General features: G+C 36.9%; 1 pseudogene; it reads right to left on the bottom strand.

Moving 5' to 3' along the window:
* Positions 1-13,673: 13,673 nt before the first annotated feature.
* LOC104222691 (uncharacterized) lies at positions 13,674-20,149 on the bottom strand (annotated as a pseudogene).
* Positions 20,150-20,305: the final 156 nt, after the last annotated feature.

The following is a 20,305-nucleotide window of genomic DNA, read 5'->3' as shown; positions in this document are numbered from 1 at the left end:
CAAAGCCAGGCATTAGAGCTAGTTGGGCGAGCCCTTTAGCTCGTGTGGGAGCAAGCTAGGCGAGGCAGGAGGTGAGCTCCACCTCACGTTGAAGCTGGCGACCCAGGTCTGGGGCGAGCTCCAGCTCGCGTGAAGCCTTGTGAGGCAAGGTCTGAGGCATGCACATTCTGAACTTTGAAAGTATATTTCGTCTCCTAGTTTGAATAGGACTTGGCCAATGCATTTAGGTCTTTTCCTACACATATAAATAGACCTAAAACGCCACTTTTGAAGAAGTTTTTTTGCAATCGGAGGCAAGGAGAGCTCGTGGAACAACCGTTGGGAGTTAGAATTATTGATTTCTACATCCTTTTATCTTTACTTTGTAATTTAATTATGCAAAACATTTGGGATATTGTTACTATAAGTATGAGTAGCTAAACATCCTAATCTAGGGTTTTGATAGAACCTATTGGAGGATGATTTTCCTGTTATGTTAATATAGATTTGTCGTAGTATTCTCTCTATTTGTTCAACTATATTATTATTGTTGTTGATTGAAGGGCCCTCAATCGACTGTGCCTATTTAGTGTGTATTACTTGGAAGAGAGTGCATATTTAGTTAGTTGTTGAATAACATCACTCCTAATGTATATGAGGGATCAATACAGAGGGTTTAAAGGTGGGATTGGGGATAACAAAACCTAGGTGTGATCCGAGTGAGACTTACTTAATGCCAGCTAGCGTAATTTGAGAGAATATGTCTAGTAAATTGTGGTAATTACTCAGGAGAGAATTAAAACAGTCAGAGCACTCATGATCGATAGATAAGACTTAGGCAAATTTATAAAAAACATAGCGGAAAGGATTCCGATAATAGGAAAAATCATAACCTTAGATCATTTCAATTCTTATCTACTGCTCGTCTGTATGAGGAACTAAGGAACAAAGGTGGGGAGAAGAAGTTATTCCGACTCGCTAAGGCGAGAGAGAGGACAACTCGGGATCTGGACCAAGTGAGGTGCATAAAAGATGATGACGGCAAAGTTTTGATGGGAGATGACCAGATTAAGAGGAGGTGGCAGACCTACTTTCATAAACTTCTAAGTGAAGAAGGGGATCAGGATATTATACTTGGGGAATCGAGGAATGCCGACAGTCACCATGAAGTAAGTAATTGTAGGGACATTGAGATCGATGAAGTCATGGAGGCAATGCGTAAGATGAGAAGGGGCAGAGCTACCGGGCCAGACGAAATTCCGGTTGAACTGTGGAGGTGTGTGGGTAGAGCAGGCTTGGAATGGCTTACTGCATTGTTTAGTGTTATATTCAAGACTAATAGGATGCCTGAAGAGTGGAGGTGGAGTACAATGGTCCCGTTGTATAAGAACAAAGGTGATGTCCAGAGCTGTAACAACTATAGGGGCATCAAATTACTAAGTCATACCATGAAAGTTTGGGAGAGAGTGGTAGAAATGAGAGTGCGAAGGACGGTGTCTATTTCAGACAACCAGTTCGGGTTCATGCCGGGGCGATCTACCACAGAAGCTATCCACCTTATTAGGAGGATGGTGGAACAGTACAGGGATAGGAAGAAGGATCTCCACATGGTGTTTATTGATCTGGAGAAAGCTTACGATAGGGTTCCTAGGGAGGTCTTATGGAGCTGCTTAGAGGATAAAGGGGTCCCGATTGACTATATTAGGGTGATTAAAGACATGTATGTTGGAGCTAAGACTCGGGTTAGGACAGTAGGAGGCGACTCTGAACACTTTCCAGTTGTTACGGGGTTGCACCAAGGGTCTGCGCTCAGCCCATTCCTATTTGCCCTGGTGATGGATGCACTGACTCATCATATTCAAGGGGAGGTGCCATGGTGCATGCTATTTGCTGATGACATTATTCTAATTGACGAGACACGAGGCGGCGTCAACGAGAGGCTAGAGATTTGGAGACATGCTCTTGAGTCTAAAGGTTTCAAGTTGAGCAGGACGAAGACGGAATACCTCGAGTGCAAATTTGGAGTTGAGCCGACGGAAGCGGGAGTTGAAGTGAGGCTTGACTCTCAAGTCATTCCCAAGAGGGGTAGTTTCAAGTACCTTGGATCGGTTATTCAGGGGATCGGGGAGATTGACGAGGATGTCACACACCGTATAGGGGTGGGGTGGATGAAGTGGAGGTTAGCGTCGGGAGTCTTGTGTGACAAGAAAGTGCCACCGTTACTAAAAGGTAAGTTTTATAGAGCAGTGGTTAGGCCTGCCATGTTATATGGAACTGAATGTTGGCCGGTAAAGAACTCACACATCCAGAAGATGAAAGTAGCAGAGATGAGGATGTTGAGGTGGATGTGCGGGCATACAAGGATGGATAATATTAGGAATGAAGATATTCGAGAGAAGGTGGGCGTGGCCCCCATGGAGGACAAGATGCGGGAAGTAAGACTCAGATGGTTCGGGCACATTCAGAGGAGGAGCTCTGATGCACCAGTGAGGAGGTGTGAGCGACTGGCTGTAGTGGGCACGCGAAGAGGTAGAGGGAGACCTAAGAAGTATTGGGGAGAGGTGATCAGACAGGACATGGCGCGACTTAGGATTACTGAGGACATGGCCCTTGACAGGGAATTATGGAGGTCGAGCATTAAGGTTGTAGGTTAGGGGAAAGTTGTGAATATTTCTACAGCACAATAGAGTGAGACTAGCCAGTTAGGAGTTAGACTAAGAATGTCATTGGTCGTCTATTGATGCAGGGCTTTACCTGCTAGTTTTACTATACCAGCCATCTATTTCGTATTTCGTATTCTGTATTTCATATCTCTTATATTGCTGTTATTTTATTATGCATTTTTATGGTACTAATATATCGGCTCCTGTTGCTTTTTTGAGCCGAGGGTCTCCTGGAAACAGCCTCTCTACCCTTCGGGGTAGGGGTAAGGTCTGCGTACATATTACCCTCCCCAGACCCCACTTGTGAGATTATACTGGGTCGTTGTTGTTGTTGTTGTTGTTGATTGCGTGGATTTGTGTGAGTCTAGTAGCGGTGATTAATAGGTTAATTCCCTGTGGGATTCGACTCCGGACTTGTTAACCAGAATATATTTGCAATGACCGCTTAGCCCTTTTTATAAGGCATAGTTGGGCGTGATAAAATTTTAGCGCCATTGCCAGGTGATGTGCCGTAGAATTTCGGCACAATTGATACCAATTACTTAGATTTTAACTTGTCTTTTAATGCATTTGTAGTTAATTCTGATCAAGTTTGGTTATTTTGTAGTACATGAGCTTGAATACCCGAAAAGATGGAAATGAAGTCAAAAAGTCACAAAAAGACGGATATATTGCAAGTATGCGGTCGCATAACTCACATACGGACTGCATAATTGCCCTGCTGATTGCAAATGGAGACAATCTTTTGGGCAAACTGAAGAAGAAAATAAGCGGTCGCATAACACCTATGCGAACCGCATAATAGTCGCATAACTCAAGTAGAAGACAAACCTCAGCATGATATACAGTGGGATATGCAATCGCATAACATGCATGCAGACCACATAACTGTTATGCGATGGAATCCAGATCTGGAACTCAGCAAGGATGAGATGGAATGTTCAATATGCGGTCCGCATAACTGGTATGTGACCAGTATGCGATCACATAAGTTATCTGAAGGGGTATTTTTATCCGATTTTGACTACAACTTTTGGTCCACTATAAAGAGAATAACTAGGGTTTTGTGGGGCATTCAAGTCCGAAACAAGGTCCTACTTAGAGAGTATTGAATACTTCATTTATTTGGAGGTTTGTGAAGAAGGAATCTTGCACTTTTGTAAGCTTTATGGCTTTATTAAATACTTTGTTCTTGTATTTTAGTATGAGCTAGTTTTAAATACTAAGGTTATGGACCCTAGATGGGTATAATGTTAATGGGTGTTTAACATTGAATATATATATAATGGTTGGTTGATATTTATTCAATTCTTGTTCTTTATTTATGGTTGGTGGTTACAAACATTAATCTATTCCATTTTACTCTTTCTTTACGTGAAAAAGTGAGTTAGGTTTGGTAGAATTGAATATCAAGAACTCAAGACGCTAACTCTTGTTTAATAGAATCGCTTAGGAATAAGTGGGTACTACTTGGCATAGATTGGTTGTTCTTAATTTGCAATTCTCTTATATTTGGAAAAATCATAAAGGGAAAATACTACTCAACTATTGGAAAGTATTGGGTAGTCATTTAGAAATCATTTGCATATCAAAGGACCTTCCATTAGAAATATATCATATTAACACCGATAGCATTACATTCCATTAACGGGGACACAACCTTGGTTTCTTTAATCAAATCATTTACATTCTTAAAGTTACAATTAGTTATCTCTTCAATTCACAATCACATCATTCTCTTGTTACATTAACGGAATATAATTACGACCTAAGTCAAGTAGCACACTACTCGAGTAACCTTTTCACGCCTATTCCCTATGGGATTCGACCCCAACCTTGTTGGGTTACTATATTTGACACAGACCGCCTTACACTATTTAATTAAAGTGTAATTTGAGCATATCACCGGGGAGTTAACGATGTTATTAATTGTAGCTAAAAGAAGTGCTAGAATTCTTGGTGTAGTCAATTTTCTTCATTTTAAACCAAATGCATTGAAATTCTAACGTTTGTAGTCTTGGGTGCTACAAGTGCATGCCTAGAAACTCCTCAAGAACTAGTGAATTGTTCGAAGCATTATTAGATCCTGAGAAAGTTTTCAAGGCACTGAATTGTGCAAACAAAAAGGGCAAACAACAACAGAACAAATTGAACCAGACATGGATGACGGAGTAGAAAATCCAAATAACAGAAACAATGAGAATGACCCGAACAATCAGGGTGTGCTGCCTCTTGTACCAGAAGCAGCATTGTATGATTGGGTACAATCCACCATCGACAATCTGGAAACCGCAATTGTAGTCCCTCAGATACAAGCGGAATCATTTTAAATCACAAACAATATGCTACATTTGTTGCATAACAAGGGACTGTTCTCAAGGTCATATGAGAAAGTTGGAAAAGCCAGGCGACTAGGTTTAGAGCTGGCTAGGCGAACCCTTTAGCTCGTGTGGGAGCAGGCTAGGCGAGGCAGGAGGCGAGCTCCACCTCGCGTTGAAGCTGGCAACTCCAGGTCTAGGGGGAGCTCCAGCTCGCGTGAAGCCTCGCGAGGCGAGGTCTGAGGCGCGCATATTCCGAACTTTGAACGCATATTTCGTCTCCTGATTTGACTAGGAGCCTATACATTTAGTTCTTTTCTTACACATATAAATAAACCTAAAACATCACTTTTGAAGGAGTTTTTTTGAAACCAGAGACAAAGAGAGCTCGTGGAACAACCGTTGGGAGTTAGAATCATTGATTTCTACATCTTTTCATCTTTACTTTATAATTTAATTATGCAAAACAATTGGGATATTGTTACTATGAGTATGAGTAGCTAAACATCCTAATCTAGGGTTTTGATGGAACCTATTGGAGGATGATTTTCTTGTTACGTTAATATAGATTTGCCGTAGTATTCTCTCTATTTGTTCAATTATATTATTATTGTTGTTGATTGAAAGGCCCTCAATCTGTGCCTATTTAGTGTGTATTACTCGGGAGAGAGTGCATATTTAGGTAGTTATTGAACAACATCACTCCTAACGTATATGAGGGATAAATACGGAAGGTTTAAAGGTGGAATTAGGGATAACGAAACCTTGGTGCGATCCGAGTGAACCGTACTTAATGCCAACTAGCGCAATTTTGGAGAATATGTCTAGTAAATTGTTATAATTACTCGGTAGAGAATTACGACACTCAGAGTGCTCATGTTCGGTAGAGAAGACTTAGGCAAATTTATAGAAAAGTCAGCAGAAAGAATTCCGACAATAGGAGAAATCATAACCTTAGATCATTCCAATTCTTGTCCACAACCCGTTCGTAGTTAGTTATTAATTATTGCATTTTCATTACGTGATATTTAGTTAGTAAATATCCAATTTGTTACTTAAATATTTCTGAAGATTGATTGCGTGAATTTGTGCGAGTCTAGTAGTTGTGTTTAATGGGTTAATTCACTGTGAGATTCGACTCCGGACTTGTTAACTGGAATATATTTGCAATGACCACTTAGTCCTTTTTTATAAGGCATAGTTGGGCGTGATCAACCACCATCACTAATATTTCTTCTTACCTGGGCATAAAAAGCTTTAAATCATTTGGTAAATATATGGGATTCCCTATTTACTGATGGTAATCCTAACCACAAAGACTACAAACATATTATTGATAATATGAGAACTAAGCTCTCTGGTTGGAAAACTAATAACTTAAATCTAGCAGGTAGGGCAACCTTAATTTCCTCCATATTGTCTAGTCAACCAGCATACTATATGCAATATACACTGCTACCCTCCAAAACAATCAAAAAAATCGACCAAATTCAAAGGAATTTTTTGTGGGGTACAAACGACTCCAAAAAAAGCTACGTCTTATGAGTTGGGATTTGGTAACAAGGAAGAAGAATCAAGGTGAGTTGGGTCTAAGAAAGGCAAGAACAAAAAATGAAGCACCTTTAGCGAGCCTAGCTTGGAGATTAGCCAATAATCCAATAAATTTATGAACTAAAAATTTAATAACTAAATATTCCTCTAGACCTAGTAATAATGGCTCCTGCATTTGGAAAAACATTATCAAAGGATGGACAATTTGCCAACAAGGAATGTCTTAGTCTGTCCACAACTCTTCTTCTCTCAATATTTGGGAAAATAAGTGGATCCCTAAATCAAACAACCTTAGAAGCTATGTGATAGGACCTCTAACCAAGCAAGAAAATTCCCTCTCCATTAGTAACATTAGAACCAATAACAATTGGAACCTCAATGGAATCTCCTTCAATATCCCACCGGAGATCGAACAAAAAATTAGCTCCACCTTCATACCCTCAGATGGTAAGAAAGACTCCCTAATATGGGACATCAACGAAGACAGGTACTTCTCAACAAAATCATGCTACGACCATATAGAAAATAACCTGCCCACTCTAGTAGACTATAAATGGTTATGGAACTTGCACTGTTCGAATAAAATGAAATATTTTTTTATGGATATGCTTCCATAATAGATTACCCTGTAGAATCTACCTAGCTCACATAGGTATGAATATTAATGAACAGTGCACAATATGTCGAAAAGAGCCAGAAACAATTAACCACACCTTCATTAACTGCTCTATTGCACAAATCCTTTGGAACCAATTAGGTATTAACACAAGTAATTTCCAACCAAACAAGAACAATTGGCTACTTTACCTACAAGAAAAAAAAACCTCCTCTAGACAATAAACATCTATCGTGGAATAATTTATTTCCCTTCATTATATGGAATTTTTGGTTAAATAGAAATTATAATAATATTAACAATAACTCCAATACCATCTCCCTAAAATGGACCATGAACCAAGCCATAGAGTATAAATTGCTAACGGAACGTGAATCCAAACTAACCAATGAACCATATCCTGGTTGGTACAAACTAAACATTAACAGAGCCTTCACTGGGAATGATGCTACTGGGGGCCTAGGAGGTATTTTTAGAAATCAAAATGGAGATTAGACCTTAGGTTTCACTTCTAAAATAATTTCAAGAGCACCAATCCACTCTACCAAAGACCATGGCCCTCTACCAAAGACCATGTATTGCAAATGAAAGGAATTTATTACCATTGAAAATAGAGACGGACGTTACACAGGTAATTAAATTCATCAACGAAGGATGCATAACTTATGACTCTATTATTTAGTCATGCGGGTTGTTTCTGTCACAAATGGGCACAGTGGTGATCCAGCATAATTTCAGACAAGGAAATGAAGTAGCCCACCTTTGGCAAAGCATGTAAGATCCCTTTCTACTTTCAATAATATAGAACTTTTGTCTTTGCCTCCACCTTTTGTTATGACCAGGATGCTGGCAGACAAATGTGATAATGTTTATGTAAAGACTGTCTCTATTACTACCTGTAGCCATCTAGCAAAAAATGATAATCATCATGCCATACATGGATTATCAACTACTAGAAATGATCCACATGATCATACCTATTGTAATTCCTAGTTGTGTTTTTTATTAATAAATGTCCAGTTTATAAAATAAAAAAGAGAATCTTTCTGAATGATTCTATATGGTCTTATTGATCCTAACATTTTATGATGAATCTCCTTAGATAATGTTGTTATATTTTTTAAATTTTCTGTTATAAAACAATAAAATAAGAAGAAGAGTATTGCAGAGAAAAGTAGGGAGAGAAAATTCTTATTGATTTTGGGATGAATTACAATGGAATAAAACCCTTGATTTATAGGGAGAGGCTGACTTAGCTACCAAGTATGAACCCTAAAATCTCTCTAAATATAGACATTCACCATAAATAAAATTCTATTTATAACACTCCCCCTTGAATGTCTATTCAACAGATAATGTGTCTCGTTAAAACCTTAACTAAATAAAACCCAATGGGAAAAAAATTCTAGAGAAGGAAAAAGAGTACACATATCTAACAATACGCCTTTTGGTTGCCTCGTTAAAAACCTTGCAAGGAAAACCCAGTGGGACAAAATCTTATAAGGGAAAAAGAGTACAACGCGTATTAACTCCCCCTGATAAGAGCATCAATTCACATCCTTGAGCCTTCGCATCCCAATCTTGTGCACCATCTTCAAAAGATTGTTGGTAGAGATTTGATAAACAAATCAGTCATATTAACTTGAATGAATATATTGCATCTTGAAATCATCATTCTTGATAGAGATTAATGTCTTCATAAACTGCCGTGAAATGGCCTTTTCAATATCTCCATAGAGGTATTCTCGCTATCACATTATCATGCTTATAGTTATAGCAAGATATATTTGTACACAAATTGCACTGAGGAAGTGGTACTTCAAGATCAAGAATTGTATATGATTTAAGCAGTTTAAATCCTTTTGGGGATTGTCATATAAGTATAGTCAAATAAGCCATTTAAAGAGACTTTAGATGCATATCAACTTTTCATGTCATGCTAGACATATAAGATAAATAAAAGTGATTGCACACACCATTGACTTTATACTTTCAAGTGTTTGAACTGCAGTCCAAAACAACATGTCTTTCATATGAAACCAATTCTACTTGAATTGTTTCTCTAGACTTAAGATCCTCGTATATATATTTAGCGCTATTATAGATGTCGTTGACAAATATTTTATATCGGTTCCAACCTCCTTATTTTCATATAAACATAACATAGAGATCTCTCCATTTATATGTTCAGGTACCTGAATCTCTCTTGAGATTTTATGAAGTGTTATGTTATGTGATTTTCTAGATCACTTGCCTCCTTTATTATGATCATTTTGATCATTTGCTCATCTTATTTATCAAGAAGTTTATTTGAAACCGATTTGTCTATACGCTTTAAGAGTACCATAGACTTTGTCCTTCTAGGACTTAATAGGAGCATTTGCAATGAGAATATAGTTACTTTCTTTGGGTCAGCAAATGCGTCTAGCATACTTTGCAATATATTACAGATGAATTATCTTTTTATGAACTTCAAGTTCATATTACCGTATTTGAGGATCTAGATATACAAATGATTATTCATTCCACATAACTTTTTCTCAATTGTTTATCGTCTCTCCCCCTCATGTTGGAAAAACTAACTTGTTTTCCTCAACTTTGAAAATCCATCTTTGTGCGTTATGGTGCTAATCAAAATACACACTGCACATTAATAATAATATGATGGAATCATTTGGTTTCTGACCCTGAAGCACTTGTGATGGGAGAATGTAATATACTTTCGTATATAACCTATATCAAACTGATATAGATAACTTTGTACTCATAAGCAATAGTTAAGCTATTAAGTGGAGGCACTCTATAAATTATTTTGCTAAACCAACTATGATGTAAACCAACTTATCAAGATGAACTTCTTGAATAGAAAATCTGGAAATTATGCTCGAAATTAAATTATTGAGCAAGTTACCTCGCAAAACACCATGTTGTGAGTTAATAATAATCGCACGTGTAACCATCTCATAGATGCATCTTATGTGGTATACATGGCATGTGAATGAGCTCATATTCACCTTTGATATTTCCAGCATTCATGGGATTCAATCCCAATTTTAGTTGGTCAATTAATTAATGAGAACAAGCAATATAAGAGAATTCGTAAAGAACTTTCTAGTTCTTTAATATTTACCCATGTGAATTTTCTATTATTTTTGCACATCATACTTAAATTGATATGGCTAAACCAATTGTGTCAACTGAATAAATTATCAATACTGATTAAGTTGAGATTTATACCATGACATGTGCAATTATCAATAAACTCAAGCTTATAATGATATGAGTTTTTATATCAATAAACTTCTACTTTATTGTGGCATTCTTTTGTTTGTGTAGTACAAACTGGAGAATAAAGCGGGTAGCTTTTCACATACATATTACCCCGCTACAAGTTGTAGAAATAGAAGATATTAAATCTTTCCTTTATTTATAGTCTCAGTATGACCAACCGCTTTTGCGAATACTTTAGAAACTCAATTAAGTTTCTTTGAGACTTACTACAACACAATGCCTTATTGATAATCAATTTTATTCCTCCAAAATAGTAATAATTGGCTCTTCGAGAGCTCTCAAAATAATTTGGTACTACCACATATTCATCAACATCCATATGGTAAATTTTTCTTTTAAAGATAAAGTTATACCATTATGGTTATGGTCAAAATTATATGCAAGATCCGTTTCTTGCATTATCGTTGTCTTTTAATAGTCACATCGCCAAAATATTTTGGCGTACAATAGGTATATGACCAATGACCATTCATGCCATAATATTGACATCATTTTCTTATTTCCCCTCAAACCTCATTCTAGAGGTGAGTGTGGTATATTTACTACCACTAGCACGTTCATATTCTTTCAAGAATGAATATGTATTCACAAATCAGATGTTGTCACATTCACATCATGAATGGACCATAATCATCTATATGTGCTTTACAATATCTCATGTCAAATCGATGACAAAGTTTACTTTCATAGAGTGAAGGATTATTTTGAAAATCCTTATTATTCTCATTATCACAATGATGATGATTATAATTTCGTTTATTGTCACGTCCACATCCATTGATACCTTCACGGTAATAATTTTGTCTTCTTTCAGACATACTGCTATCACATTCTCTTAAGGGAATGAGAATAAAGCAAATTCAATAGGAAGAGTTTTCAGTTCTTTGCCACAATCATACATGAATTTGATCATGGCAAGGCATAGAAATTCTACCACTTTGGGTGGTTATAATTTCTTCAAACTCCATTAGAGTTATACATAAAATTTATTGTCTTTGCTTGTATTTAAAATCAAATCATAGAATAAAAGAGAAAAATACGGTAAAATACATACCTTAAATCCAGAATTTAATCATAAAGGAAGTTCATGGAACAATTGACAATCATTATGCTTAATCCCAAAGCTTCTACCCAAATGGTTAGAGTCTCGTGCTGATAGCGTATTATAAAACAATAAAAGAAGAAGAAGAGTATTGCAGAGAAAAGTAGGGAGAGAGAATTCTTATTGATTTTGGGATGAATTACAATGGAATAGAACCCTCTATTTATAGGGAGAGACTGACTTAGCCACCAAGTATGAACCCTAGAATCTCTCTAAACATAGACATTCACCATAAATAAAATTCTATTTATAACATTTTCGAAATATTCTTTGGAGCAGCAATAAAGTTGTCTCTGTGTGATTTATAGGTCACGAGTTCGAGCTATGGAAACAACAACTAATACTTGCATTAGGGTAGGTTGTGTACATCATATACCCCTTAGAGTACGGCCTTTCCCTTGACCCAGAGGCGGATTTAGAGTTTTAAGCCTATGAGTTTCTACAAAAATCTCAAGTTAATATACATGACAAATAGATCAACAAATTGGGGTCCAAGCTAAATATTTTTATACTTTTAATTAATTTTTTTGTACAAAAACAGGATCTATGCAACAGTTATTGGGTTCACATGAACCGATAATCTTTGCACTAGATTTGCCCCTATCTGAATGATACAAACGTGGAATACTTTATGCACGAGCGGTCCTTTCACGCTCGTTCTACCTACTTAGCCTTTTCTGCAAATAGAATATATGTCTCTTTCTTTTTTCTATGTGACTTTTTCAGGGTGCTAAGTTAAATTATAATATCTTTACGTTTATCAGGTTGGGTTGGGTTATCCAGTCATAACTCATAATATATTATGAATAGGAATAATGCACACGTAATTATGAACATAATTTAGTGAAAGAATATATACAATATAAGTAAAAAAAATAACGGATTGTTGTTAATGTATATACTACTGAAATTCATCACATATAAATGTGTTAAATAAATATATGCACTGTTGGTTCGAAATAAAAATTAAAAAAGAAAAAGAAAAAACTCATGATATAACGATAAGAGATTCTAAGTTCTAACATAGAAGACACTTCACATACAGGGCAATTTCGTATTTAATCAAAAGCATAAAGTACATTTTATTTGGTGAATTGCAAGCATGGATCAAAACATACTCAAAATTTTCCAAAATACATTAAGAAAATTCTATTGGAATGCGAATTTAATTTGACTAAAATTCAGGAAGATTAAAAAGAATTCAAATAATCTTTTTTTATTGCAAATTCTACTTTGGACCTTAAACAAGGAAGCACGACAAAAAATAGACAACCATTTGTTTGGGTTTTTTTTTTTCCATCCGATAACCGTATTGGAACTTGACAAAATTTGAATTCGCGCCAAAAAATTTCAATACTGAAGGAAAAAACGCTTCTTAACAAGTGGAAGGAAAAAGCGCACAACTGATATTAGTTGTGTGAGGCTCCTTTTTATCTCATAAATTTGTAAATCCCAATCTTACACTTCTAGGTCTACAAAAGTTCGGGTCCACAAAACTGTGAGACAAAAAAGATGCCTCATACAACTAGTGTAAGTTGAATGAGATACAAAATAAAAATTTTCTTGGTGACTCGACTAAATATAGCTCAAGCTTGACACCTTTCGTTTAGGGAAAAGAAATAGTAATAAGAGACGAAGGCAAAATTTGAAACTTATGGTTCAGGAGCCCCTTTAAGTTATTGGGTTCTGAATTAATAATTTATATATTTTTATTAAATCGTTTAAGAAAAATACAGAGTTTGGATCAAAATTACTAGACTCGTACCTTGATCTCCAGCTCCGCCACACTTGTCTTATTTTTACCCACCTTTAGTTGTAGAGGGTTAAATCACTTCTGTATTAGTAGTATTTTAACTTGGGTTACTTTTGCCAAAACTGCAACTCTTCTCAAGTTAATGTTCTTGTTAAAAGTTAGTTCCTTTTTAGTTCTACAGAATTTGGACGTCTACAAATGTTATACTCGGACAATACTTAAACAACTTAAAAGTTAAATATCAAGTGCCAACAAAAGTTACCCAAAATTAAAAGAAGCAATGAATTTTGAATTGAAGAATATTTAAACCACAAGCTATGTGCTTAAAACAAGAAGCAATATGCACTCATACAAATATAAATTTGATGGTTGTTATTGCAGAATTGTAAGATTAGGAGGCTCTAAGCAACCATTCAAAGCTCCATTTAGAGATTCAAGAGGGAATCAACGAATGCTTCTCGTCTACACCATACACTTACTGCTATATTAAGCTGTGCAATCAATCGGAGAAGAAGATAAAAAAGAACAAATGAAACCAGAATTATAGAATATACAGGCAATTTTTTTCGGTTTTATAAAGTGTCTTTCTTGCTCGGTGATTAGTCAATGAAGTCATTCTGGATCCCTGACTCGTCTCTTTCTGAGCCTTTGGCCTGTTTGACATTGGGTCAAATCTGTCGTCTAGACATCGTCCCTTCTCTTGATCTACTTCGGTTATGCCCGCGTAGTACAGCCGCGTAGGCCAACTAAGGAGATAAAGACCTCCTTCCGAGAAATTCTCAAACACGAAACCTCTGATTAAGGGTGGAGGAATTCAACTATCCTGCCACACCTCATATAGGTAATATACCGCAATTCAACTACAACAGAACAACACTGTCAAACAGCTTTGATGTCATCAAATCTGTATTCGAGTAAATAATATTAAAACTAAATGGAAGGATCAAAATACAACCAACCAAGAACTACATGGTGAAATGGGTTTATAAACCTTCAGAGAACTTGAGGATTCTGCTTAGTACCAATTAACCCTTATGGCTGGAAAATAGCATACACCGATAAACAAATTTGTGATTCTGAAAGACTATGTTGCTCGGATTCTCCAAAAACGTTGCCGCACCCATGTCGGACCCTTCAAAAATGCACTACTTTTGGAGGATCCGTCACGCACCCGATGGCATTTTTGAAGATTCGAGCAATTTTTTTTTTTTTTTTTTTTTTTTGATAAGGTGAAGAGTCCGAGCAACATCGCTGAAAGATGTTATGTCCACTTATCCTAACATAAAAATGGACATAAAGGGGGAAAATTCTGAACCTAGCAGAGATTGTTACTCCATGACAGCAACTCCACCAGCAGCTTTGATCTTTTCTATTATTTCATTCGCCTCCTCTTTTGTCACTCCTTGTTTAAGTATAGCAGGCACCTTTTCGACCAAATCCTTGGCTTCCTTCAAAATCCTAGACTCGTGAATGCACGTACCTCTTTGATCACCTTGATTTTTGCAGCTGCATCGAATTTCTCCAGCTTGACATCAAATGCTGTTTTCTCTACCTTCTTCTCCTCAGCTTTTGCAGGTCCGCCACCTGCTCCTCCCATTGCACCCAAATCCATGACTTCTACTGAAATTTGTTTCAGCTTTGGATGTCTTAGTTTCTCCTGGAGTAACGGACTAATTTGTCTACGCTCTTCAGGGGGTAGAGCAGCAATTAGTTCAGCAAGCTGAATAATCTTGTCTGAAGGTGGAGCTCGAGGGCCATATGGATCATAGACAGAAGGGTATTTGTATCTTTTGGGCTTGGCATTGGGATCTCTAGGAATAAAATCAGGTTGAAATGAACGAGATTGCAGCGGTCCTGTGATTACATGAAGATCTTTACAGACACGTAAAGATCTAAAACGCACGAGGAGCTTCATGCCTGGCATATCCCAGCAGCTAATGGTTTAGAGGATGACGCTAACGTGAATGCAATTGTTCATTTATTTGTAGTGCTGATACGGGCTGTCCTGCAGCAAGAACTTGGCTTTGAATTAAATACGCGTATATTGTAGACAGGCTAAAGATGTGATACAAGGTCAATCAATCAGTATTATACATATTGACACTTATTATTTACTCGGAAAGGATTAAAGAACCTTATATAAAGATGGACAGTTATAACTGTAAACGCTAAGTTCGTGAAATTTACAATCCTCAAGAGTCAATCTCCCTGAATATCCACATACACCCAAACGGCATCTCTGAATTTCCCTCAATAAAATTATGCCATCAAAAGTTTTAATATCACATTATACTCTTTAAGAAGTAATTTGATCATTAATTCATTAGTTAACCATGAGAAATATCTCCTATTCCTCTCTTTGTATTACTTAAATCGTTCTACCAATGCTGTCACTGTATTTACATATCTAAGAACATTCATAAGCTTCGGCCAAGTTTCAATATGTGCCCCAAGCCAATTCATCTTCCGCATCACAACAAAGTTTAATCTTCTGGATACTGGATTGAACTGTAAAACCAACTTGGTGGAGGATTATTGGTTTAACAAAAAGTGCAATTGAGTAAAAATTCCAATATTACATATTTGAGAAACATTAGCATCAGATAAATTATTGAATTATAAGAGGTCTAACCTAAAAGCTTACATGAAAAGTATCTACTTATTCAACAGAACAGAAACACCAACAATTGAAACCAGAAGAAAACTATGGTAATATCAATCTTTTTAAATGAAGTAAACTATGGTAATTTCCTTTAATTAAAAGAAACAAAGAATGAGCTCATAGAAAATGTATACATTACAAAACCAAGATCTATAATCCAGAAGCGAGCCGGGATTTAAATGCAGTGATTGCACCACTTAGCTAATAAAAAAATTCTTTATTCTATATAGAGATATATACATATATACATACTCCCAGTTCGAGGTAGTGTATATATTCCTAGTTCAAGGTAGTGTCATCACTTATATGTTAGATTCACCTCCATATATCATTATAAAATCATTGTATATGACTGATGCCCCGCTACGGAAAGAGTTGACTTCATCCTCTAGAGAGCAAGATAGCGACCGGCTCTTCCAATTAATTGAAATAGGAAACACCAAGGCATCAATGTAAAGTTAGGTTAATCATAACTAGTTTAAATACCAGAAGCTAGGTCCTAAAACTGACATCACTAATTCGTTGTACAAACAAAGAGTGAAGATTGTCTGGACAATATGCCTAATGAGCAATCTTATTGTTTTATTTATTTTATTATGTGTTAAATAGAGTATTAACTTCTATTATGTAATGGGACTTTAAAGTGCATTCCTTATATTACCTTCTATTATGTAATACAGTACTTTACTACTTTAAATAATGCAGTGGTTGGAGTATTACCTACTGTCATTGAAATGATTGAAACTAACAAAAGACAATGATGACAGCAAACTAAACAACATCAAAAGCATACAAACGATCATAACTCCAAAACAACGGAAATCAATCTATTTCACTCATAGCAACTGCAATACATCAGAAAGATTTAAATTTATAGCCATATAAAAAAACAAAAGCTAATGCCTACTGGTGCTATGCATGCTATAAGGCTTTGGACAATTACGCCTGCCATGCCCTATCTCCCTAAAAATTCCACATGCTTTAACATAAGTTGAACGATCCATGTCCATCTCGTTTTGAATACGTGTAGTTCTCTTTCTTCCTACTCGACGGACAAATGACCTATCATGGACCATCTTAAACGGCTATTCCATTTGATAAGTGTGTCTCCCTATGTATTTTCCTATCATCCTTAGATTTGATGAAGTTTTCCTACCTCAGAGAATCCACTCACATCCAGAATCCCATCACTTACACTTAACAGTCTTTCTTCGCTTCCCAAACACTAAACTCCTTGTTGTGCCGCGAATCCATAATTTAAAAAGCCCACTTCAACTCCTCTTTGCTTGCAAATAGCATTCTGGACTCAAGTTCTGTCTTCTCGTAATCCATCCATAATCAAACACTAATACTCTCCGACAATTCATCGACATGTGATCACTATCCACAAGAGCTTGTATTTGTGATACAGTTGGAACATCTCCCATTTCAGTAGCCTGCTAGTACCCGCACCATCTCCAAAACCAAAGCAAGAAAAAAATTTCTACTGAAAAATTAGTGCTGACATTTGTAAGGCCATGACCATAATTGTTTGATAGCACATCAATTTGTGGTTGTGTATCACCATCTCCAAAACCAAAGCAAGGAAAATTTTTCTACGGAAAAACTAATGCTGACATTTGTAAGGCCATGACCATAGTTGTTTGATGGCACATCAATTTGTGGTTGTGTATTTTGAGTTAGCACCTCAGTATGATACCTAATATACGAAAAACTATTCGTCAGATCAGAAGATGGTTCTGAAACCACCACCACTTCACTTTTAATGTACATTTCAAGCAAACTTATAACAGATCGAACTGTATCAGGTACTACAAGAAAATCTTGCAAAGATTCATCGTCAACGATAGGCATTTCTGTACAAGGAGCACTCTGACCAATCTACATATGAAACCTTCCCGATACAACAAGTTTTCCTTCAATGTTGGGTTCTATTTTGTTGTGCAATAGTCTACCAGCATAGGATAGAGATTGCGAGAGTTTAACAACACCGCGAGGATCACAACTATATTGAACCGTGCATGCATCATAAATTATTTCACCACCCCAGTATAATGCAACTATGACATGTTGTTCTACTTCAGTCAGTTTTACACTTACCAACCAAATCACAACACAGTCAGCACACAAATTGATAAACTGTAAATACTCAATACTGCTTCTTTTTTTTAATAACAATGATGTCCTGGCCAGCTTGCGCGCACCTCGACTAATTTTTAAGGGATACCTGCTACCTCCCACCAGCAACAGATACCAGATAACTCTATCCACCATGACTTGGATAGATGGGAAGAAATCACATAGCATTGTTTAACTGAACTCGAGACCTCATAGTTCTAGCCTACTTCATTGACTACTATTGGGAGGAAAACAACAGAGCTGGAAATGGCCACTATTACCCTATAGGATGAGGATTAGGCCACCCTTGGGTGCAATACTCAATACTGTTAAATCATATATATCTTATTATAATGCAAAAAATAAGTACATGCAGTTATAATGTATAAATAAATATCTGACCTTTTTCAGCAAACATCAGTGCAGCAACAATTGATATAATTACCAAAAATCGCCATCTTCATTTCTCAATATTTCATCGTTTACAAAGTGCATTTTCTAGCTTACAGAAGGTTTGGTTTATATAACAACAAACAACAACAACAACTACCCAGTAAAATCCCATATAGTGGGGTCTGGGGAGGGTAATGTGTACGCAGACCTTACCCTTGCCCCGATCGGGACAGAGAGACTGTTTCCGATAGACCCTCGGCTCGATAAGACGAAAACAGAGTTAAAAAAAAAAGGGAGAGAATTCATTAGTAAATTCAGTAGAAATCGAAATAGTAACAGAAACATAAAAACCGAAAGATGAATGACATGCAATAACAGTAACCATAATCTACGGCCCGGGTCTAAGACAAACAACAAGAATAGTGTGGGGCCAAAATAAACTGCAAGCCATCTAAGACCAACCCTAATCCAACCCCGCCTCACCCCCGGAATGAAGTAAGGAAAACTTTACTACCCCTATCTTACAACCCTAATGCTTGACCTCCAGGCCTTCCTATCAAGGGTCATGTCCTCAGAAATGTGCAATCGTGCCATGTCTTGCCTGATCACCTCTCCCCAATACTTCTTAGGTCTCCCTCTACCTCTTCTCGAACCGCCACGGCCAACCGCTCACACCTCCTCACCGGTGCCTCGAGGCTTCTCCTCTGCACGTGCCCGAACCATCTGAGTATCGCTTCCCGCATCTTGTCATCCACGGGAGCGACGCCCACCTTCTTCCGAATATCTTCATTCCTAATCTTGTCTATCCTAGTGTGCCCGCACATCCACCTTAGCATCCGCATCTCTGCTACTCTGATCCTAGTTTGGTTTATATAAGCATTTCTAAATAGCCATTGGGGATTATTTGACCGCCTAAAGTCACACTAAGCTAGAAAAGTCTCCTAATATACCGGAGAAAATCTAGCCGTAAGAAAAAATTCAAAACCCTGAGTCATGCCATGCTGTAGCGACTCAAAAAAATAGCCATTACATAGTTGCCCTAAGCTGAAGTGAGTTACCTCTTTTCACCATTAACAATCATCTAGTCTCAGCCGTTAGAGCTTTTAGTGAAGTCGTCCATGCTTTGGGCGACAATGCCAGAAAATTCATTTTTTTATGATTATGGTGTCCGGACCAGTTTATGCTCACATCGACTATTCCACGGATACTCAAAGGCTTAGGCACATGGGAAAAGATCATCTAATGTTAGAAAATTCATTTTTTTTTCATCCAATATATTGAAATGGGCACAAAATTGACCCATTTCATTCGGGTAAAAACTCTCGTAACAAACAGGTAAGGAACTAACAGTTTGCATTAATTCAATAAAGCAAGCTGTGGCACACTAGACATTTCAATCTCCGATTAAATAATTTATAAATAGTATAAAGTTCCAGCTTTACAACACTATACTGATAGAAACTTCTAGAACAATTTAATGCTTCAAAATTCAGAAAGAGGACAAAATGAACTGAAACGAAAAAGATGAAACGCACCTCAAAGTCGGTGGTGACGGCGGTAGCGGTGGCAGTAACGGTGGCGACGGTAACGGTGGTAGTAATGGTGGCGGCGGCAGCGATGACAGTAACGGCGGTGGCGGTGGTGAAGGCGAAACGAAAATCACAAAAAGTGATGGGTTTGTTTATTTAGACGGGAATTGACGAATTACTGCGTTAAGTACGTATAAATATAAAATAACCCCCAAACTTTAAAAGAAAGTAGCATCTAGCTACTTGAATTTGTTTTTACGATTGTTTAAGTACTTAAATTTCCTTTTATTTTCTTTTGCCTCATTCTTACCATTTCTACTCTGATCCATA

The sequence above is a fragment of the Nicotiana sylvestris genome, chromosome 6 (assembly GCF_000393655.2).
Source record: "Nicotiana sylvestris chromosome 6, ASM39365v2, whole genome shotgun sequence".
NCBI classification, from domain to species: Eukaryota; Viridiplantae; Streptophyta; class Magnoliopsida; order Solanales; family Solanaceae; genus Nicotiana; species Nicotiana sylvestris.
The sequence above is the reverse complement of the archived record's forward strand: the minus strand, read 5'-3'. Positions and strand labels throughout refer to the sequence as shown.